This window comes from Raphanus sativus, unplaced genomic scaffold (assembly GCF_000801105.2).
Source record: "Raphanus sativus cultivar WK10039 unplaced genomic scaffold, ASM80110v3 Scaffold3006, whole genome shotgun sequence".
Classification (NCBI taxonomy): Eukaryota; Viridiplantae; Streptophyta; class Magnoliopsida; order Brassicales; family Brassicaceae; genus Raphanus; species Raphanus sativus.
The window spans coordinates 1-8867 of NW_026618313.1; the positions used below are offsets into that span (position 1 = coordinate 1).

The 8867-nt window shown below is 39.1% G+C and overlaps 1 non-coding gene across 1 annotated transcript; it reads right to left on the reverse strand.

The window, feature by feature from the left end:
* Nucleotides 1-2664: 2664 nt before the first annotated feature.
* Nucleotides 2665-2771, reverse strand: LOC130506222 (small nucleolar RNA R71). The gene has a single exon (XR_008941931.1). It is a non-coding gene; the product is annotated as a small nucleolar RNA R71 (small nucleolar RNA).
* Between the last annotated feature and the right edge of the window lie 6096 nt (nucleotides 2772-8867).

Here is an 8867-nt window from a genome sequence, read left to right on the forward strand (position 1 = left end):
GTAAACCTCCTTTTACGAGGAATTAACGAGGAAAATGGCCCTCGTTAATTATTTGTTTTCTTGTAGTGGTTCTTTTGCCTGAATTTCTTTGGGTGATGTTAAGCCTTTCAAAACCAGTTGGAAGGGCATGTGAAAGTGTTACATACGTGGAAACAGTACAACTGTGTCTCTGGAGAAACACTTGAAATCATCTCAGCAGATGACCGTGTATGTTTTTAATTATTTGTATACTATAGATTTATTGTTATTTGTTTCATTTAATTCTATTAAATAACTACCTATTCCTGATTTGTATTTGTACATGTTAAAGAGATGCTAAATTCATGCTTCGTGCAAAAAGATGTACCGGGAAAGTAAGGGGCGGCTTCTACCAGTTGGAGTTTGGAGGAATATTCAAAATTTCACTTTCAGTCCAGCAACACGGATGTACAGATCAACTGAATATTCATACAAAATGGCTTTGTTCATAACACAACAACTAGATCGAATCATGTGAATGATGACATGTTTCTAAGTCTGAAATATTTTCAGTTGGTTATGAGTGGATCGCTGCAAGAATGTTTCCTCATAGGTACTAAAACAACAAATTATGTGTCTATATGATATACCATGAATTTCACTCGTTTTTAGCCATGGTATATGAGAGTTTTCAATCATATTTATTACGTTTTCAAAGTGTTTTAGAGTATTTTCAGGCACAGGTACTTAATTGAAGAAAGCAATACTTTTAAGGCATTTTTGGAATATTCTCACGAATGAAGAATCGACCGATAGGAATCATTCGAGATCGGACGATTAGAGTCAATTACAATCGATCGACAGAGATGGAAGAGTGTCGATCGATATTTAGCCATTCGATGGATTACGATTTAGAAGATTTTCAAGTATCATAAAGTGTGCTATTTACACAATTAGTCAGTGGCCGCCTGTTAGGCTTTATATACTAGGGTTTTGTATCATTTTAGAGGCAGACTTGCCTAGAGACCTATTGGAGAAGAGAAGCAATTTGGTTACCTTAGGAGAAGAGTTAGAGTTGGAGAGATAGATCTGAGACTGCAAAACAGAGAAGATCTTGAACTCCCTTTTTATCTTACTCATTACTCTTTGTGTTCCTTATTTCATATTAAGTTTTATTCAAACCATCATGATCTTGTCTCTCATGAATATGTCTGAGTAAACCTAATTGTTAGATTTAGGTTTCTCATAAGGGTGAATCATGTGATGAGATTGAGATATTTGTTAGGGTTGTTAAATTAGTTCTTTCACTTAGTTATTCTTAATACTAGATTTAGGATTGATCACCCTTAAATCTAGATCTTAGGATTGAAGAGATAACCAACTGTATACTCTCAATACACTGAAACAAACTAAAGTGATCTAACTGACTAGACTCATGCGAAAGGTGGTCTAGATCATTAGAGAACGTGTTCAACCAAATCGATAATGCTTGCTAGAATTACCATCGATCGACACAACCATCGTTGTAGTGATCGACTGTATGAAAGGTGTATCGATCGATTAAGACAAAAATCGTATCGATCGACTCTTTTCCGAGATCAACAAACGACAGTTGAGATCCGGGATCTAGTAAAGGAGACCCTACTGGTCGTACCAATTGATTGAGTTCAAAGGACTAAAGCCCTAATGTCGCTTTCAAACTGCATAAATTCATACATGAGAAATACCTGAATCTAGCTATTCTCCCCCATTTAGAAACAACCTTCACTTAAGTTACTGAACAACTCCCTTATTCACATTAATATTTACTGCTTTAAAACATATAAAACCTTAAGTCTATCTTTATTTCTATTTAATTAAGCCTTCAAGTAATCCTAGAGTCTTTGTGGATTCGATCCCTAAGTACTGCATCTGAACCTCTTATTTGAGAGAGTAATTCACTTTTTAGGGTAATTTGAGTGATATCAAATTTGGCGCCGTTGCCGGGGACTCTTTCTTATTACTTTTAGATTTAATTTAGAATTTAGCATAGACTTTGTTACTTTTGCTAATTTTCTATTCTTTTGTTTTACAACACAAAGGATGGAGAATACAGATGTCGGCCAAGCATCGATCGACACGGAACATTGTCAATCGAGCGACGCAGATACGGAAGAATCGATCGTTTCATCCGGAACGTTATCGATCAATACCACTCAGCCGGAAGCAGGTAAGTACCCTCTTACCGACGCTAATAATGAGAAAGTAGTCCAAACTGAACCAATAGGTCAATCAAGCAACACTTCTAGCAAAACTAATGAAAAACAGGGGACTGAAATCCCTGTTAAGTCAAACTCTACCTTGAACATAGGTAACGAAATTAAATTGCCCTTGCAAGACTACTTAAACCCCGATAGGACCTATTCCAATAGGTCCGCTATCAGAATACCTGACGACGTCACCTCGAAAACCAAGTTTAATGTTGATTATTATAATATGATGCGTCAAAACCCTTTTAAAGGATCTTCTGTAGAACATCCACAAGACCACATCGAGGGTCTAGAGGAATTAATTCCAGACGAGTATATTCGTTGCAGACTTTTTCCATTTTCATTAGAAGGGGGAGCCTTATGATGGCTAAACTGTCTACCAAGAGGATCCCTGACTAGCTGGAAAGAGATTAGAAATGCTTTCCTTAAGCAATTCTTCGACGATACTCGTTATTGGGAAGTGAGGAGGAAAATCTCTACCTTCCGTCAAGATCCTCAGGAATCATTCAAAAATGCATGGGGAAGATTCAAGAGTTACGAACTCGAATGCCCCCACCATGGTTATCCAGAACCACAATTTCTTAAGATCTTTTACAAAGGTGTTATTCTGAGCTATAAGACAACGCTTGATACAGCAAGCAAAGGGAATTTTGTTACTAGAAATCCTATGGAAGCAAGACGCCTAATCGAAAACATGGCAACAGGAAGATCTTATGAAGAGATGAATGAAGAAAAAGAAAAAGAAAAAACTATAATCTCAATAGAAAATACTGAGTTAGCCGAGATTAAAAATTCAATAAATTCGTTTCATTCCCTTCTAACAGATCGAAACCCACCTAACCTAAGTCAGTACTACAATAAAACTCCTCCTATATCAGACAATGAGCTCGACTTTATAGAAGAATTAGATGATACTGATTCTCATTCTGTGTTTAACGTCGACTGCTTTACACAAGACTATGAAATCTGTATACAGTCTCGTACTGGAAGAGAAAAGTACAATCTAAAACAGGCTCTTACAGGAAACCATAAAATGAAATCCGAATTCAACGGAAAAGTAAATAGTGTTTACGGTGAGCTAAATCAGAAGATGGATTCTCTAATTGAACACCTACGGGGAATGGAAGCCAAAATTGCTAACCTTGCAACTACTCTAAAAAGAGAGATAGGTCGTCTTCCTGGAAGGACCGATGCTAACCCTGGAGCAAAACGCCAGGTATATGTCGTGATGTTACGAAGCGGAAAATACCTTGAAACGAATCCCAGAAAATATGCCAGCAATAAAAAATTCATCGATAACGCGGGAAAAAGAAATTCCAACCCCATAGAACTTCTCGACAATGACTCCGACTCAGGAACATCAGAACAAAGGAAAATCTCTTCAAATAAAAAGAATCAGGGGAAAACTATAGATTTAGACAAAGAGAATCCCGATGCCGAAGTCGAAATCGACCATCTGGACGAACCAAATGTCGATCGATCCTCTGGGAAGGAAAACGATCGACCGTCTAGCGGCACCAGCAATAGCAATACACAATCTACCGGGACTGAAAGAGTCTATAGAACTCCTCCCCCATTTCCTCCAAACAAACCACAAACTAAGAAAGCATTGGAACATGCAATCTGCAAAAAGGCTTTCGACAAGATCACTCTCGAGATGTCTCTCAGTGACGCTCTTAAGATAGCCCCCTCGGTGAAAAAGTACGTAAAAGATATGATATCCTCGAGTGGAGAACAAAGCGTCATGCTGGTGTCAGAGGAAGTAAGTGCGATGATAAAAGGAGAAACTTCAATCAAAAGGTCTGACCCTGGTAGTTTTGTCCTAGATTGTAAGATACAAAACACACGTTTTCCTCGATCTCTATGTGATCTTGGTTCTAGTGTAAACCTCATGCCATACTCTGTGGCAGTTTCACTAGGATATAATAAATTCGTTCCAACGCCTATTACGCTAGTTTTTGCTGATCGTTCTATTAAGGTACCTGAGGGAATCCTCGTAGATGTACCAGTCAAAATTGATGATTTCTTCATACCAGCAGATTTTGTTGTACTCAAGTATAAACAATTGCCGCAAGACCCCCTTATATTAGGTCAGCCCTTTTTGGCTACAGCAGGAGCAATAATAGATTGTAAAGGAGGAAAGATTAACTTAAATGTCGGAGATATATCAATGAACTTCGACATGGAAAAACTAGTAAAACGTCCTCTGATAGACGATCACGCCTTTTACACAGAAGAAGTTTCTGAGCTGGAGAAAGAATACCTTACGTATATATGTGCTACCAATTCATCAGAAGACACATTCACTCCTGATGAACAAGAAATTATGAACGTAGATAGCAGAACAGAAGATTATGTGAACCTTATGGACGCAAGTATCGGAGATGCAAATGAAGAAATTGATGATTCTGAAATCATTACGGATCAATTCCTTAAGGAAACTATTGATTGTTCATTTTCTTCATCGACCAAATGGACTAAAGAAAAAGCGCCCAAGGTGGAACTGAAACCACTTCCAGCTGGCATGAAATATGCATTCCTTTGCGATAAATCATACCCTGTCATTGTTAACGCTAATCTCAAGAATGGAGAGCTTGCGCTTCTTTTAAACAAGCTGCGTAAGTATCGGAGAGCGATCGGGTATTCTCTCGATGATATTCCCGGAATAGCTCCTGACCTTTGCATGCACCGCATCCACCTCGAAGAAGATGCAAAAACATCTATTAGGCAGCAAAGGAGACTCAACCCAAACCTAAAAGAGGTAGTGAAAAAGGAAATAATTAAACTTCTGGATGCTGGAGTTATATATCTTATCTCAGATAGTAAATGGGTAAGCCCTGTGCATGTTGTACCAAAGAAAGGTGGGATCACAGTGGTTAAAAACGATAAAGATGAACTTATCCCCACACGCACTGTCACTGGACATCGAATGTCTATTGATTACAGGAAACTGAATGCTGCTACTAGAAAAGACCATTTTCCCTTACCTTTCATCGATCAAATGCTCGAAAGACTGGCTAGCCATAAATATTACTGTTTTCTTGACGGATATTCGGGATTTTTCCAGATACCGATACATCCTGAAGATCAAGAAAAGACAACTTCTACTTGTCCTTACGGAACATTTGCATATCGCAGAATGCCATTTGGACTATTTAACGCACCAGCCACTTTCCAACGCTGCATGATGTCAATATTCACAGATATGATCAAAGATTTCATGGAAGTCTTTATGGACGATTTTTCGGTTTACGGATCAAGTTTTAAGGATTGCCTAGACAACCTGTGCAAGGTATTGGAAAGATGCGAAGAAAAGAATCTTGTCCTAAATTGGGAAAAATGTCATTTCATGGTAAACGATGGTATAGTCCTTGGACATAAAGTTTTCACAGCTGGAATCGAAGTAGACAGAGCTAAAATTGAAGTAATGACTGGTCTACCGGCACCCACAAACGATAGAGACATACGAAGTTTCCTTGGACATGCTGGATTTTACAGACGATTCATACAAGATTTCAGTAAAATTGCTAGACCCCTGAACAATATTTTGTGCAAAGAAGTTAAATTCGATTTTACGCCAGAATATAAGGAAGCTTCCGAAGCGCTGAAAAAGTCTTTTATAACTGCCCGAGTCGTACAACCACCAGATTGGAATCTCCCTTTCGAGATTATGTGCGATGCGAGTGATTTCGCAGTTGGAGCGGTTCTAGGACAACGAAAAGATAAGAAACTACATGCTATATACTATGCGAGTCGCACACTCGACGAAGCGCAACGGAATTACTCTACCTCAGAAAAAGAGTTACTAGCAGTGGTTTATGCTTTCGAAAAATTCCGCCAATACTTAGTTGGAGCACATGTTATAGTCCACACTGATCATGCTGCCATCAAATATTTAATGCAGAAGAAAGATGCTAAACCAAGACTAATAAGATGGATCTTACTACTCCAAGAGTTCGATATCGAGATCAAAGATAAAAGAGGAGTAGACAACGGTGTCGCTGATCATCTTTCCAGGATTCAAATTGAGGATAAAGTTCTTATAGACGATTTCTTTCCTACAGAGAATATAACTCTTTTGGACACGTCATTCATAGGTCACATATCGCTCATATCTGACGGATTGCTGGACGAATCAAATGGCAAATTGACAACCGACACTACTGATGTAAGATCAATCATATCCATCAGCGACAGAACATCAACATAACTTATTGACATACCAGTTAAGGTTGCTTGTAATGCTTTGAATCATAATATATCTGATGTCTCTCTACAAGAAGCAAACGCGATTGGACGGAACATCAAAGATCGCCCTTGGTATGCCGATATAGTCAACTATTTAGCCGCTGATTTTGAACCAGAAAATTTAAAAGGTTATGAAAGAAAGAAATTCTTTCGTGAAGTTCAGAGATACCATTGGGATGAGCCCTATCTCTACAAGCACTGTTCTGATGGCATATATAGAAGATGCGTCTCTGAAGCTGAAATCCGAATATTATTTACCAATGTCACAGCTCTGATTACGCAGGACATTTCGCTACTTTTAAAACAGTTTCCAAAATTCTCCAAGCAGGATTTTGGTGGCCAACAACATTTCGCGATGTTCATGCTCATATAGCACAATGCGACAGATGTCAGCGGAGAGGAAAAATAAGCAAGAGACATGAGATGGAACAAAAATTTATCTTGGAAGTAGAAGTTTTCGACTGTTGGGGAATAGATTTTATGGGTCCTTTCCCATCTTCTTATGGCAACAAATATATCATGGTCGCTGTAGACTATGTCTCAAAATGGGTTGAGGCAGTTGCTTCGCCAACTAATGATGCATCTGTAGTTATCAAACTTTTCAAGAGCATTATCTTCCCAAGATTCGGAGTTCCCAGAATAGTCATTAGTGACGGTGGATCACACTTCATCAACAAGATTTTCGACCGATTGCTTGAGAAGAATGGTGTCCACCATCGAGTGGCTACACCCTATCACCCACAAACCAGTGGACAAGTGGAAGTTTCGAACCGACAAATCAAGGAAATCTTGGAGAAGACTGTCCGAATAGACAGGAAAGATTGGTCTCGCAAACTAGACAATGCCTTATGGGCATATCAGACCGCTTATAAAACACCACTGGGAACGACACCCTTTCACTTGCTGTACGGAAAATCATGCCATTTACCAGTTGAACTGGAGCACAAGGCAGCCTGGGCAACCAAATTATTAAATTTTGATATTAAACCACCTGCCGAGAGACGACTAATTCAGCTCAACGAGCTCGATGAAATACGACATTTGGCATATAAAAATTCGAAGTTATATAAGGAACGAACAAAAGCATATCACGATAAGAAAATCATATCTAGACACTTTGAACTGAATGATCAAGTTCTCCTATATAACTCCAGATTAAACCTTTTCCCTGGAAAACTAAAATCTCGTTGGCCAGGACCTTTTACAATAAAGGAAGTAAAACCTTCCGGAGCACTAACGATCGTTAGTGAAGAAGGCGACGAGTTCACAGTAACCGGGCAGCGAGTCAAACATTATTGGGCCAAACCACCTGATATAAAGCCCCTTCCACTGCTACCACCCGATGATAACTAAAAACAGTTATCCTAAGTCAAGCTAAAAACTTTAAACTAAGCGCTGAATGAGAGGCAACCCATTTTTTTTTTTTGTTTTAATTCATATTTTCATCCTTATTTTAACTTTATTCTCAATTTTATTTCATTTATATTCATATTTATTTTACTTAATTCATTTAATTAGAAATTTTAATCTTTAGTTAGTGCCATTTTCATTATTTTCAAAGCATTCACTTTCACATAAGCATAAAAATCGATCGATGTCAACAAGTTCGTATCGATCGACACGGGGATGTCGAGGCAATTTCTCATTTAACTCGACATCCGCTTCTTCTTTCCTTATTTCGCAAACCCTAGCCGAATCTTAAAACTCCCTTTTCTCTCTCGATTCTTGACTATTTCCGTTGAATCTTTGCCCAAAACCACTCGATTTCAAGCCCTCCATCTGTTTTCATTCGCATTTCTCTCATTATCCAAGGTATTGGTCCGAAATTCTCTTTGGATTGAAACCCTAAGGTTTGGTTTTTGAATTGAGAAAATCGGGTCGATTTGGTGCAGTTCTAGGGCGTTTTAGATGTTTAAACCGGTTATTTTGGTGCTAGGATAGTTTGTTATGCTCCAATCCACTCTTTCGATTCGTTTTCGTATAAACTGTTGAAATTGCAGGTTTCGCGAGTCGCTATCGATCGACACAGACTTTGTCATGTCGATCGCTTCCCGATTCTCTGATGAACACTGATTTGATCAATCGATCGACACACACGAGTGTGCATCGGTCGATATTACACTCTTTCGCGAACCAATGCTAACTTACTCATTTTACTTTTCTTTTCAGATGAGCACAGATTCGGACACTGAGAGAGAGAGAGGAGGACGAAGAGGAGGAGTGATCCCGCTGGCCCATCAAACCGCCGGCAACCTCGAGTCCCGAGGGACGACGAGAGGCCTCCATGGCCACATGAGGATAAGACCCCCATCGCTTACAGGGAGGGTCGCAACTTCTCGGACCCTAGGGCAGTCATCTCCAGCAGAGAATGTCTCGATAGAGAGCTCACAGAGCAGTGGGACGACTACGACA